The following is a 15,205-nucleotide window of genomic DNA, read 5'->3' as shown; positions in this document are numbered from 1 at the left end:
CCATACATATATATATATCGTACTTTAAAAAAAATACTTTACTTAATTTAAAATACATATACACAATAAATACAATAAAAGTACTCGCATGCAATTAAATACTTAAAACTAATTACTAAATAATAATTTATAAGAATGTCATAATAAAATTCCTAAATAATATTTCTTTCACAAAAATTCATGAAAACTTAGAAAATAATTACTTAAATGTAAAATCCATGCATATACTAAAAATCTATAATAATAATACATATGCGGAAATATATGTTCTAGTCTCAACATAAAAATCATCTTAGAGCAATGGTCACGGGTTCTAGCCGCCTGGATACTCATATACCCTCGCCACCAGTCGGAAACACATTAACTTCATTAACATTCTGCTCACCTGCACCATTTAAATCTAGTGAGCCTAGAGGCTCAGCACGTTCTATCCTTATATAACAAAATGAAACCACACACAAGCACACATCATATAAAATACGTGAATAATAATTATACGTGCATGCTCTTAAAATATTATGCATATAAACATGAATAAATAATTATAATGCTTCATCATCATGCTAAACATAAACATCATATTTAATAAATCTCATAAAATGTCTTATCATAATTTCTTAGTTCTCAACAGGTCGTATCCATGTCGATGGCATCATACTGAGCGATTGATCAATCTATAAACCAACGTACGCGGCGGTGGGATTTCCACCTCTGTGCTGCCACTTCACCAGCCCTCTCAGCTGGATCCATAAGCTCATCATACTTATACATCATTAGGAAGGTCACCGGGCCCAGGTATCCCGGCCTCCAACCACATCACTTTCCACCTTCACTTCAACTTCCATAAAAATATATTTTTCGTAACATGCATTTAATTAAACTGATCATAAAAAAAATATTACATGATGCATGAACTTAAAAATTCTCATTATTTCTTTATTTCATGAAAATTTGTCCGTAAATATATATTTAATTTATTTTCTTAAAAAAAATCTTACTTATATATCTAATAAAAATGCATGCATTAATTAAATATATATTTACGGACATTTATTTTTCCAATGACTTGTTCGAGCTGCTGACCACTTAACTTAAACCCATAAATTTCTAGACTGACTCAAAAATCCAAAAGCCCAACCTGACCTGGCCCATTAAGTTCATGGGCCCCCAGGCCCATGAAAAACTAATGGGCTCACTAAAATCATAATTTAGGCCCATCAACTTATTAACTTAAAGTTAAATTAATAAAATTATTAACTAACCATTAACTTATAAATTTGACTGATAAAATTACTAAACCCGACACAACTTGGTCCAATAATTTTCATGAATCACACGGCCCATGAAAAATTAGTGGGCTCACTTCATTAATTATTTAAGCCCAAAATTAATATTAAATTAGTGTAATTAATTAATTAAGTCAAGCCCAAACCCATTAATTATTAACTAAATCTCTTATTTAATTTAAAATAAAAATACCCGAGTTCAACTAATATAACCCAGACCCGGACCAACTAACTCGACCCATTATATTTTAGACCCGACCCGGACTCGAAAAGCGGAGCCCGGCCTGCCAAAACACAAGACACAACCCTAGCTTACCTCTCCCTAAGCCCAACTCGAGGCAGCCCTGAGCGGCTTCAAAAAATCTGATCGTGCCGCCTGCTCAGGCCACCTTTGGCCGTGAAACCACCTCTCATACTTAGCCAACACCCAGACGGTTCTAACCCAACAAATTTTACCTCAAACCGTGGTCTGTGGAAGAAGAACGAACCAAAACACTCTAGACCTAGTTTCTGCTCGCGCGCAGAACGCGAGCAGCCACTTCCGGCCATTCGGCCGCCAATCTCCGGCAAGAACCGGCCGTAGAACCACCTGAAAAATCTTCCCCAAGGTCTTGGGTTTCTAACCTAACTGGAATCACCCTAAAATACGCTCTGTGGACCGAGAACGAGCAAATCTCCCAACCTCGCTCAACCTGCGCGACCTGCTGCGCATCAGAAGATATGGCCGGTTCCAGCCCTTTCCAGCCATGAACCAGCCCTCCAAACCGACCCTAAGGACCCTAGATCAGACCCCTAACAAAGGTGCAGCAGTCCCGATCAAGCCGTGGTCAGAAAACTCGTCAACATGAGCCTTATGCATAAAAAACGTGATTACATGCATGAATCATGAATAATATCCTTAAATTCTGAAAACACATGCATTAACAAATCATTCATAGTAAAAATCAGTGTATATGATTTAAATGGTGGCCAAGAATGGATTCGAGACGTGCCTTGTTGAAGATTTGAACAAAACGTTGATATCGACGCGTATCGGGCTCGCCGGGACGACGGGACGACGAAGAACACCAAAACCTTGAAGAGATCGGCTAAGAGCTAGTGTTTTCTGTCAAAATTCGTGAGAATGGTGGTGAGGAAGAAGGGTGTCGGCTGAGTGGGGAGAGACGTAGGGTAGGGAGAAATTTGGGGTTTAATATTGGGTAGATTAGGTAGAAAATAGGATAATAACTAATATAAATTGATTAGGTAGATAATATAACATAAATATAAGATTTTTAACTTTTAAAAATATCTACTAATCTGATATATAATAGTAAATCACGAAATATAGAATTAAAGGATTTTTAAAGATCAATAAAAGTCATTAAAATGACTTATTTTGGCTAAAAATAAATCATTAAATAAATATATAATTAAATACTAAAATTTTCTTGACAAAATATCTTAAAATAATATTTTAAAGCTCCTAAAAATTCATAAAATAATTTGGGTGAAAATAACATCTCGTCCGTCCACGGCCCCGCCTACGCGATCATAAAATAAACTTTCTCAAATAAATTCATAAATCACATCAAACAGATTTAAATGCCGAAAAACAATTATTTAAAACATTCAAATAAATCATATAATTTAAATAATCACTCATAAAAACAATTTGACACATTTTCACATTATTTTAAAATTATTAAATCCCCTAGTTATGCATGCGGATTTACGTGCCGAATTTCTGGGCGTTACAATTCTCTCCCCCTTAAACGGAATTTCGTCCTCGAAATTGAAACGAACTCTAGGAAAGAACAAGTTTCTCCGTGTAGTTCCGAATCGAGCAATCCAAATACGACAAATTTAATGCATTAAATAAAATTACCCGTGATGCGCAAAGTATCCGGTGCTGCTTCCTCTGCCTGCATCACATAGACTCGTCCTGCAGCATTCTTCTTGGGACAATGCATCATAATGTGTCCCGGTTCCTTGCAATGGTAGCACATGCCTGATCCCTTCATACACGGTCCTGGATGGGGCTTCTGGCATTTCTGGCAGAGAGGTAGTGCTTCTGCACGAGGAACGATAGCTCCTTGCTTTCTCAGTGGATTTGGGCCTTTCGACGGCCCAGTAGACTGCTTCTTTGCATCCTGCTGTGGATACGACTCATGGTACGATGTTTGGAGCTGCCTCTTCCTCTGCTGCTCCTCAAGATATCCTTCCTACCCTCCTCGGATCGTAGTGCCCTACTCACCGCTGCCTCATAAGTGGTGACGTCCATCATGCGTACATCATGCTTGATGTCCGCCCTAAGCCCATCAACAAACTGTCTCAATTTCTCCGGTGCACTGTCAACAATAAGGGGTACGAAGCGACACCTCCTCTCGAACTGTGTAATGTACTCCACCACAGACTTGTCCTCCTGACGGAGACTCATGAACTCCCGGATCATGCGGCTGCGCACATCCTCAGTGAAATACTTGGCAAAGAACATACGTCTGAACTCTATCCAAGTCAAAGTAGGTAGGTTCACGCCTCTAACAGCGCCTTCCCACCAAGAGGCTGCATCCCCTCTCATCATATAAACTGCACACTTGACTCTGTCCACATCTGTAATCCCCATGTAGTCAAAGATAGACTCTAGTGATCGGATCCATCCCTCGGCAATGAGCGGATCAGTGGTGCCTGTAAACTCCTTGGGTCCCTTCTTCTGGAACCGCTCAGCCACATCCTCATCGTGGGTAAGCCTAGGCCGAGTAGCTTGCTGCTCTAACAAAGCAGTGATCCCAGCCATCATGGTTGCATTGGCCTGCTCCAATGCTGAAAGAGGGTTCTGCGGAGGTGGAGGTGGAGGTCCCCCACGTCTGTTCACTGGTCTCGGAGGCATTCTGTACCACCACATATTTCTTTACGTAAATCGCCATGCATAACTAATATTTTTGACTTTAAGACTGTCGTAACTTTAAATTCTCATTTTCATAAATAAATAAAAACATAACTCATGTGTCCCATGCATAAATCATAATTTAAAACACTTAAAACTTACAGACTGGCAGTGCGGTTTCTGAGCTCCGAGTAGCAGGCTAGTCACCCTCCAAGGACCAAGGCTCTGATACCAAATGAAACATCCTAGGACTTCTAGTGAAATTTTTTTTTTTAAAAAAAATAACTCTCTAACTATAAAATAATAAATATAAATATATATATGCCCATACATATATATATCGTACTTTAAAAAAAATACTTTACTTAATTTAAAATACATATACACAATAAATATAATAAAAGTACTCGCATGCAATTAAATACTTAAAACTAATTACTAAATAATAATTTATAAGAATGTCATAATAAAATTCCTAAATAATATTTCTTTCACAAAAATTCATGAAAACTTAGAAAATAATTACTTAAATGTAAAATCCATGCATATACTAAAAATCTATAATAATAATACATATGCGGAAATATATGTTCTAGTCTCAACATAAAAATCATCTTAGAGCAATGGTCACGGGTTCTAGCCGCCTGGATACTCATATACCCTCGCCACCAGTCGGAAACACATTAACTTCATTAACATTCTGCTCACCTGCACCATTTAAATCTAGTGAGCCTAGAGGCTCAGCACGTTCTATCCTTATATAACAAAATGAAATCACACACAAGCACACATCATATAAAATACGTGAATAATAATTATACGTGCATGCTCTTAAAATATTATGCATATAAACATGAATAAATAATTATAATGCTTCATCATCATGCTAAACATAAACATCATATTTAATAAATCTCATAAAATGTCTTATCATAATTTCTTAGTTCTCAACAGGTCGTATCCATGTCGGTGGCATCATACTGAGCGATTGATCAATCTATAAACCAACGTACGCGGCGGTGGGATTTCCATCTCTGTGCTGCCACTTCACCAGCCCTCTCAGCTGGATCCATAAGCTCATCATACTTATACATCATTAGGAAGGTCACCGGGCCCAGGTATCCCGGCCTCCAACCACATCACTTTCCACCTTCACTTCAACTTCCATAAAAATATATTTTTCGTAACATGCATTTAATTAAACTGATCATAAAAAAAATATTACATGATGCATGAACTTAAAAATTCTCATTATTTCTTTATTTCATGAAAATTTGTCCGTAAATATATATTTAATTTATTTTCTTAAAAAAAATCTTACTTATATATCTAATAAAAATGCATGCATTAATTAAATATATATTTACGGACATTTATTTTTCCAAGGACTTGTTCGAGCTGCTGACCACTTAACTTAAACCCATAAATTTCTAGACTGACTCAAAAACCCAAAAGCCCAACCTGACCTGGCCCATTAAGTTCATGGGCCCCCAGGCCCATGAAAAACTAATGGGCTCACTAAAAACATAATTTAGGCCCATCAACTTATTAACTTAAAGTTAAATTAATAAAATTATTAACTAACCATTAACTTATAAATTTGACTGATAAAATTACTAAACCCGACACAACTTGGCCCAATAATTCTCATGAATCACACGGCCCATGAAAAATTAGTGGGCTCACTTCATTAATTATTTAAGCCCAAAATTAATATTAAATTAGTGTAATTAATTAATTAAGTCAAGCCCAAACCCATTAATTATTAACTAAATCTCTTATTTAATTTAAAATAAAAATACCCGAGTTCAACTAATATAACCCAGACCCGGACCAACTAACTCGACCCATTATATTTTAGACCCGACCCGGACTCGAAAAGCGGAGCCCGGCCTGCCAAAACACAAGACACAACCCTAGCTTACCTCTCCCTAAGCCCAACTCGAGGCAGCCCTGAGCGGCTTCAGAAAATCTGATCGTGCCGCCTGCTCAGGCCACCTTTGGCCGTGAAACCACCTCTCATACTTATCCAACACCCAGACGGTTCTAACCCAACAAATTTTACCTCAAACCGTGGTCTGTGGAAGAAGAACGAACCAAAACACTCTAGACCTAGTTTCTGCTCGCACGCAGAACGCGAGCAGCCACTTCCGGCCGTTCGGCCGCCAATCTCCGGCAAGAACCGGCCGGCGAACCACCTGAAAAATCTTCCCCAAGGTCTTGGGGTTCTAACCTAACTGGAATCACCCTAAAATACGCTCTGTGGACCGAGAACGAGCAAATCTCCCAACCTCGCTCAACCTGCGCGACCTGCTGCGCATCAGAAGATATGGCCGGTTCCAGCCCTTTCCAGCCATGAACCAGCCCTCCAAACCGACCCTAAGGACCCTAGATCAGACCCCTAACAAAGGTGCAGCAGTCCCGATCAAGCCGTGGTCAGAAAACTCGTCAACATGAGCCTTATGCATAAAAAACGTGATTACATGCATGAATCATGAATAATATCCTTAAATTCTGAAAACACATGCATTAACAAATCATTCATAGTAAAAATCAGTGTATATGATTTAAATGGTGGCCAAGAATGGATTCGAGACGTGCCTTGTTGAAGATTTGAACAAAACGTTGATATCGACGCGTATCGGGCTCGCCGGGACGACGGGACGACGAAGAACACCAAAACCTTGAAGAGATCGGCTAAGAGCTAGTGTTTTCTGTCAAAATTCGTGAGAATGGTGGTGAGGAAGAAGGGTGTCGGCTGAGTGGGGAGAGACGTAGGGTAGGGAGAAATTTGGGGTTTAATATTGGGTAGATTAGGTAGAAAATAGGATAATAACTAATATAAATTGATTAGGTAGATAATATAACATAAATATAAGATTTTTAACTTTTAAAAATATCTACTAATCTGATATAATAGTAAATCACGAAATATAGAATTAAAGGATTTTTAAAGATCAATAAAAGTCATTAAAATGACTTATTTTGGCTAAAAATAAATCCTTAAATAAATATATAATTAAATACTAAAATTTTCTTGACAAAATATCTTAAAATAATATTTTAAAGCTCCTAAAAATTCATAAAATAATTTGGGTGAAAATAACATCTCGTCCGTCCACGGCCCCGCCTACGCGATCATAAAATAAACTTTCTCAAATAAATTCATAAATCACATCAAACAGATTTAAATGCCGAAAAACAATTATTTAAAACATTCAAATAAATCATATAATTTAAATAATCACTCATAAAAACAATTTGACACATTTTCACATTATTTTAAAATTATTAAATCCCCTAGTTATGCATGCGGATTTACGTGCCGAATTTCTGGGCGTTACAATTCTCTCCCCCTTAAACGGAATTTCGTCCTCGAAATTGAAACGAACTCTAGGCAAGAACAAGTTTCTCCGTGTAGTTCCGAATCGAGCAATCCAAATACGACAAATTTAATGCATTAAATAAAATTACCCGTGATGCGCAAAGTATCCGGTGCTGCTTCCTCTGCCTGCATCACATAGACTCGTCCTGCAGCATTCTTCTTGGGACAATGCATCATAATGTGTCCCGGTTCCTTGCAATGGTAGCACATGCCTGATCCCTTCATACACGGTCCTGGATGGGGCTTCTGGCATTTCTGGCAGAGAGGTAGTGCTTCTGCACGAGGAACGATAGCTCCTTGCTTTCTCAGTGGATTTGGGCCTTTCGACGGCCCAGTAGACTGCTTCTTTGCATCCTGCTGTGGATACGACTCATGGTACGATGTTTGGAGCTGCCTCTTCCTCTGCTGCTCCCTCAAGATATCCTTCCTACCCTCCTCGGATCGTAGTGCCCTACTCACCGCTGCCTCATAAGTGGTGACGTCCATCATGCGTACATCATGCTTGATGTCCGCCCTAAGCCCATCAACAAACTGTCTCAATTTCTCCGGTGCACTGTCAACAATAAGGGGTACGAAGCGACACCTCCTCTCGAACTGTGTAATGTACTCCACCACAGACTTGTCCCCCTGACGGAGACTCATGAACTCCCGGATCATGCGGCTGCGCACATCCTCAGTGAAATACTTGGCAAAGAACATACGTCTGAACTCTATCCAAGTCAAAGTAGGTAGGTTCACGCCTCTAACAGCGCCTTCCCACCAAGAGGCTGCATCCCCTCTCATCATATAAACTGCACACTTGACTCTGTCCACATCTGTAATCCCCATGTAGTCAAAGATAGACTCTAGTGATCGGATCCATCCCTCGGCAATGAGCGGATCAGTGGTGCCTGTAAACTCCTTGGGTCCCTTCTTCTGGAACCGCTCAGCCACATCCTCATCGTGGGTAAGCCTAGGCCGAGTAGCTTGCTGCTCTAACAAAGCAGTGATCCCAGCCATCATGGTTGCATTGGCCTGCTCCAATGCTGAAAGAGGGTTCTGCGGAGGTGGAGGTGGAGGTCCCCCACGTCTGTTCACTGGTCTCGGAGGCATTCTGTACCACCACATATTTCTTTACGTAAATCGCCATGCATAACTAATATTTTTGACTTTAAGACTGTCGTAACTTTAAATTCTCATTTTCATAAATAAATAAAAACATAACTCATGTGTCCCATGCATAAATCATAATTTAAAACACTTAAAACTTACAGACTGGCAGTGCGGTTTCTGAGCTCCGAGTAGCAGGCTAGTCACCCTCCAAGGACCAAGGCTCTGATACCAAATGAAACATCCTAGGACTTCTAGTGAAATTTTTTTTTTAAAAAAAATAACTCTCTAACTATAAAATAATAAATATAAATATATATATGCCCATACATATATATATCGTACTTTAAAAAAAATACTTTACTTAATTTAAAATACATATACACAATAAATATAATAAAAGTACTCGCATGCAATTAAATACTTAAAACTAATTACTAAATAATAATTTATAAGAATGTCATAATAAAATTCCTAAATAATATTTCTTTCACAAAAATTCATGAAAACTTAGAAAATAATTACTTAAATGTAAAATCCATGCATATACTAAAAATCTATAATAATAATACATATGCGGAAATATATGTTCTAGTCTCAACATAAAAATCATCTTAGAGCAATGGTCACGGGTTCTAGCCGCCTGGATACTCATATACCCTCGCCACCAGTCGGAAACACATTAACTTCATTAACATTCTGCTCACCTGCACCATTTAAATCTAGTGAGCCTAGAGGCTCAGCACGTTCTATCCTTATATAACAAAATGAAATCACACACAAGCACACATCATATAAAATACGTGAATAATAATTATACGTGCATGCTCTTAAAATATTATGCATATAAACATGAATAAATAATTATAATGCTTCATCATCATGCTAAACATAAACATCATATTTAATAAATCTCATAAAATGTCTTATCATAATTTCTTAGTTCTCAACAGGTCGTATCCATGTCGGTGGCATCATACTGAGCGATTGATCAATCTATAAACCAACGTACGCGGCGGTGGGATTTCCATCTCTGTGCTGCCACTTCACCAGCCCTCTCAGCTGGATCCATAAGCTCATCATACTTATACATCATTAGGAAGGTCACCGGGCCCAGGTATCCCGGCCTCCAACCACATCACTTTCCACCTTCACTTCAACTTCCATAAAAATATATTTTTCGTAACATGCATTTAATTAAACTGATCATAAAAAAAATATTACATGATGCATGAACTTAAAAATTCTCATTATTTCTTTATTTCATGAAAATTTGTCCGTAAATATATTTAATTTATTTTCTTAAAAAAAATCTTACTTATATATCTAATAAAAATGCATGCATTAATTAAATATATATTTACGGACATTTATTTTTCCAAGGACTTGTTCGAGCTGCTGACCACTTAACTTAAACCCATAAATTTCTAGACTGACTCAAAAACCCAAAAGCCCAACCTGACCTGGCCCATTAAGTTCATGGGCCCCCAGGCCCATGAAAAACTAATGGGCTCACTAAAAACATAATTTAGGCCCATCAACTTATTAACTTAAAGTTAAATTAATAAAATTATTAACTAACCATTAACTTATAAATTTGACTGATAAAATTACTAAACCCGACACAACTTGGCCCAATAATTCTCATGAATCACACGGCCCATGAAAAATTAGTGGGCTCACTTCATTAATTATTTAAGCCCAAAATTAATATTAAATTAGTGTAATTAATTAATTAAGTCAAACCCAAACCCATTAATTATTAACTAAATCTCTTATTTAATTTAAAATAAAAATACCCGAGTTCAACTAATATAACCCAGACCCGGACCAACTAACTCGACCCATTATATTTTAGACCCGACCCGGACTCGAAAAGCGGAGCCCGGCCTGCCAAAACACAAGACACAACCCTAGCTTACCTCTCCCTAAGCCCAACTCGAGGCAGCCCTGAGCGGCTTCAGAAAATCTGATCGTGCCGCCTGCTCAGGCCACCTTTGGCCGTGAAACCACCTCTCATACTTAGCCAACACCCAGACGGTTCTAACCCAACAAATTTTACCTCAAACCGTGGTCTGTGGAAGAAGAACGAACCAAAACACTCTAGACCTAGTTTCTGCTCGCACGCAGAACGCGAGCAGCCACTTCCGGCCATTCGGCCGCCAATCTCCGGCAAGAACCGGCCGTAGAACCACCTGAAAAATCTTCCCCAAGGTCTTGGGTTTCTAACCTAACTGGAATCACCCTAAAATACGCTCTGTGGACCGAGAACGAGCAAATCTCCCAACCTCGCTCAACCTGCGCGACCTGCTGCGCATCAGAAGATATGGCCGGTTCCAGCCCTTTCCAGCCATGAACCAGCCCTCCAAACCGACCCTAAGGACCCTAGATCAGACCCCTAACAAAGGTGCAGCAGTCCCGATCAAGCCGTGGTCAGAAAACTCGTCAACATGAGCCTTATGCATAAAAAACGTGATTACATGCATGAATCATGAATAATATCCTTAAATTCTGAAAACACATGCATTAACAAATCATTCATAGTAAAAATCAGTGTATATGATTTAAATGGTGGCCAAGAATGGATTCGAGACGTGCCTTGTTGAAGATTTGAACAAAACGTTGATATCGACGCGTATCGGGCTCGCCGGGACGACGGGACGACGAAGAACACCAAAACCTTGAAGAGATCGGCTAAGAGCTAGTGTTTTCTGTCAAAATTCGTGAGAATGGTGGTGAGGAAGAAGGGTGTCGGCTGAGTGGGGAGAGACGTAGGGTAGGGAGAAATTTGGGGTTTAATATTGGGTAGATTAGGTAGAAAATAGGATAATAACTAATATAAATTGATTAGGTAGATAATATAACATAAATATAAGATTTTTAACTTTTAAAAATATCTACTAATCTGATATATAATAGTAAATCACGAAATATAGAATTAAAGGATTTTTAAAGATCAATAAAAGTCATTAAAATGACTTATTTTGGCTAAAAATAAATCCTTAAATAAATATATAATTAAATACTAAAATTTTCTTGACAAAATATCTTAAAATAATATTTTAAAGCTCCTAAAAATTCATAAAATAATTTGGGTGAAAATAACATCTCGTCCGTCCACGGCCCCGCCTACGCGATCATAAAATAAACTTTCTCAAATAAATTCATAAATCACATCAAACAGATTTAAATGCCGAAAAACAATTATTTAAAACATTCAAATAAATCATATAATTTAAATAATCACTCATAAAAACAATTTGACACATTTTCACATTATTTTAAAATTATTAAATCCCCTAGTTATGCATGCGGATTTACGTGCCGAATTTCTGGGCGTTACACACTTGAGCGTGGAATATAGGATTTTCGGAGAAATAATCTCTGACAAGGCGAGAATGTCCGTCTTCACGATCCCGATTCACATATCTCCTTGAATTTCCAGACCGTGGATTCCTTTGGGTGGTTTGGAGTCTACGTTCTTCTTCTTCAAGCAACGTAATCATCATTCTATCTACATCATCTTCCGCATCTTTCCACATCTCATTTCGCCAAAACTCGCGAATGAAACGTTCTGAAGCACGACGTGGATCTTCAGACATTTTTATTATAAGTGTTGAAAAGATGAAAATATTGAATGAAAGAAATGAAAGTTTCATTGGTGTATTTATAGAGTGAAAGTTTAAATTTTGAACAATCAGTTTCACGCAAATCAATGCAATACTATCCGTTGCACGTAATTCAATGCAATAATATCCGTTGCACGCAATTCAACGATATTATATTCGTTACACAAATAAAATGTTATACTATCCTTTGCACTGCATTGATTTTTTTACTATAAACAATTTTTTATGGTTATTTTATTTTTATTTGTAATTTATTTATAAAATTTTGAATTAAATCAATACAGTGATGTAACAAAATAAAACACAACTTGATATATTACAAGCTGATAATAAAAGACAACATAATTAATCGCATTCATACACAACCAACAAAGACTGACATAAAATTTAAAAACATAAACGTATACAAACAACAGACACAAACTTAAATAACATATGAAAATAAACATACACAACTAATACATCTACTGCCACCCACGTCTCTTTGTAATTGCTTCAACTACTTTCATATGCAAATAAAGTTGAGTCTCCGTCATACCACTTGTATCATTCGTAACTATTTCATAATTTTTTTGTTCTAATTCAAGTGCTTTTTGTTGCATCTCGCCTTCTTTCTGCTTAATCTCAGCTTTCTTGTTTCTTAACTCAGCTTCCTTATTTCTTAGTTCGGCTTCCCTCATAACCAATTTTTCTCTTTGATATTCTTGCCTTTGTTCCCATTTTAATGAGAAGTCTTCGTCATCTTTGACCTTGCTCTTTTGCTTTCTTTTGGCCTTCTGTTGCCCTATTGGGCGTTCTCGAATTTCAAATGCATCATCAGTATCGGGATTTGTTGAAGATGAATATGCTTCTGACTCGAATGTTCTCGACTTCTTGTTAGAATGATGCCCAAGTGACTGGGGAGCCCATTTCTCGCACTCCATCACAATCTTCCACACATGTTCGTATTTGAATGTCTTATTCTTGTTTGACGTTTTCCACATATCATGAGCAGCAGCTAAAACATCAGCATCACTTTGACCATTAGCGCGATTGTTGAGAAAATTGTTGTATCATCCCGAAAACTTATCAACATCTGGCATAACACGATAATAATGCGACTTTATCGAACTCCATTCTCTCATTGGTGTTCCCACAGGTCGATTATCATTATAGTATGTGGCGGTACTTTGCCAAAAATGCTTGTTTTTTTGTGCGTTACCAACTTTTGGATCGTTGGTAGTAGTACCCCAAGCTCTCGCAAGACATTTCTCTTCCTCAGTTGACCACATCACCTTACCTTTATTACGATGAACATTTTTTTGTTTTGCACCCGAATCATCAGCATCGAGGTTAATATTTTTTATTCTAGGCTGGGTCGAATGTGGTGGAATTTGAGAACCGAATCTTGAAATTGGAGTTGTTGGCTCTCTATCGGATCCAGATCCTCCGAAACCGTAGTTTTGAGATTCACTTGGTGATATGTTCCATGCTGGTGGATGAGGGAAAGCTTGAGAATGATGTGACATCATATGAGGGCCATCCCTTGGAGCATAATATTCGGCTGAGTGCATTGGATGATAAAATTGAGGGTTAGGAACAATATTCGAACCAGAGGAAATATTTTGTGCAAAATTTGGACCAATATTCGAACCAGTGGGAATATTTTGTGAAAAATTAGGAACAAAATTCGAACCAGTGGGAATATTTTGTGAAAAATGAGATGAGTAAGGAAATTCAGAAGGACGAGGATTGAGACGATAACGAGATTGAGAATTTTAAAAGTTTGGATTTTCTTCTCTATTTGGAGAACCCAAATCATTGTTAAAGGAACCAGAGAATTTATCTGCCATTTGATTTGTGAAGTAAATTGGACGAAGCTTAAAAGAGGAGTTGGAATGAATATACTGAAAGCAAAAACATCTATTTATATTTGATTTTATTTTATTTTTAATAATTTTTTTTAGAAAAATAAATTATTTTTTAAACGTATATCCTTTCAAAAATCTTATCTTATACACATTTCAATGTTGAATTCTGAATTGGTCACAGTATTTTAGTTTAATTTACGTTTGAAATAATATAAATTTAAAAAAAAAATTTACGCGTGGGACCCAATATAATAAAAAATTATTTTATTACGCTATTTGAGTGGATGCGCGAATGTAACCCAACTCAAATACATATTATTAAAAAATTATTATTATTATTTTTTAATATTAAAGGAATGTAATAGCTGGCTCCCTTTTTCGGAAGCCAGCTACAGGTTCTTCCCATGAACCTGCAGGCTGCAACGCAGCAGCCTGCAGGTTCAGCTTTTTTTCCAAGTTAGAAGTTGGGAAAAAAGCCACCGTTGCAAGCACCCTAATAAATAAATTTATTCTAAACTATTTACTTTTGAACAAAAACTTATATGAAATGATCTCAAATGTCATTTTTTTAGATGAGTATTTTATATGGGTTATTCATTAAAAAATATTATATTTTATGCCAAAAATATTACTTATTATTATAAATATAGATATGATTGAGCCGTCTCACGGGTGAGACTATCTCATAAAAGTGTTACTCTCTTTCTTGTTACTTGTTATACTTTTTAATTCCATTTTTATTAATATTTTAAATTCAAGGTTTTAGAGAGAGATTATGTTTTTTAAATAAAATCAAATATGTTGTGACTTTTCTTTTTTTCTTTTTTTTTGGTTATTTTCAGTTGGACAGTCATTTTTAATAATCAAGTCTTGTATCTAAAATCACGTATTAATGTTGGAATTTTAGTGTTCGTCAAAATGTATGAACGTAGATTTCAACCTAACATATGAGTAATACCCCAATTATAGATTTAATGTCTCATGATTTGCCACGTCAACAATATATAATTAATTACTCCTATGTGTAAAAATACGAACCGTTGGATGCATGATTTGAGTATTAACCATATGCTAGGATCTCATCTACCAACGATGAGATA

This window comes from Henckelia pumila, chromosome 3 (genome assembly GCF_033568475.1).
Source record: "Henckelia pumila isolate YLH828 chromosome 3, ASM3356847v2, whole genome shotgun sequence".
Classification (NCBI taxonomy): domain Eukaryota; kingdom Viridiplantae; phylum Streptophyta; class Magnoliopsida; order Lamiales; family Gesneriaceae; genus Henckelia; species Henckelia pumila.
Note: the sequence above shows the minus strand (reverse complement) of the source record.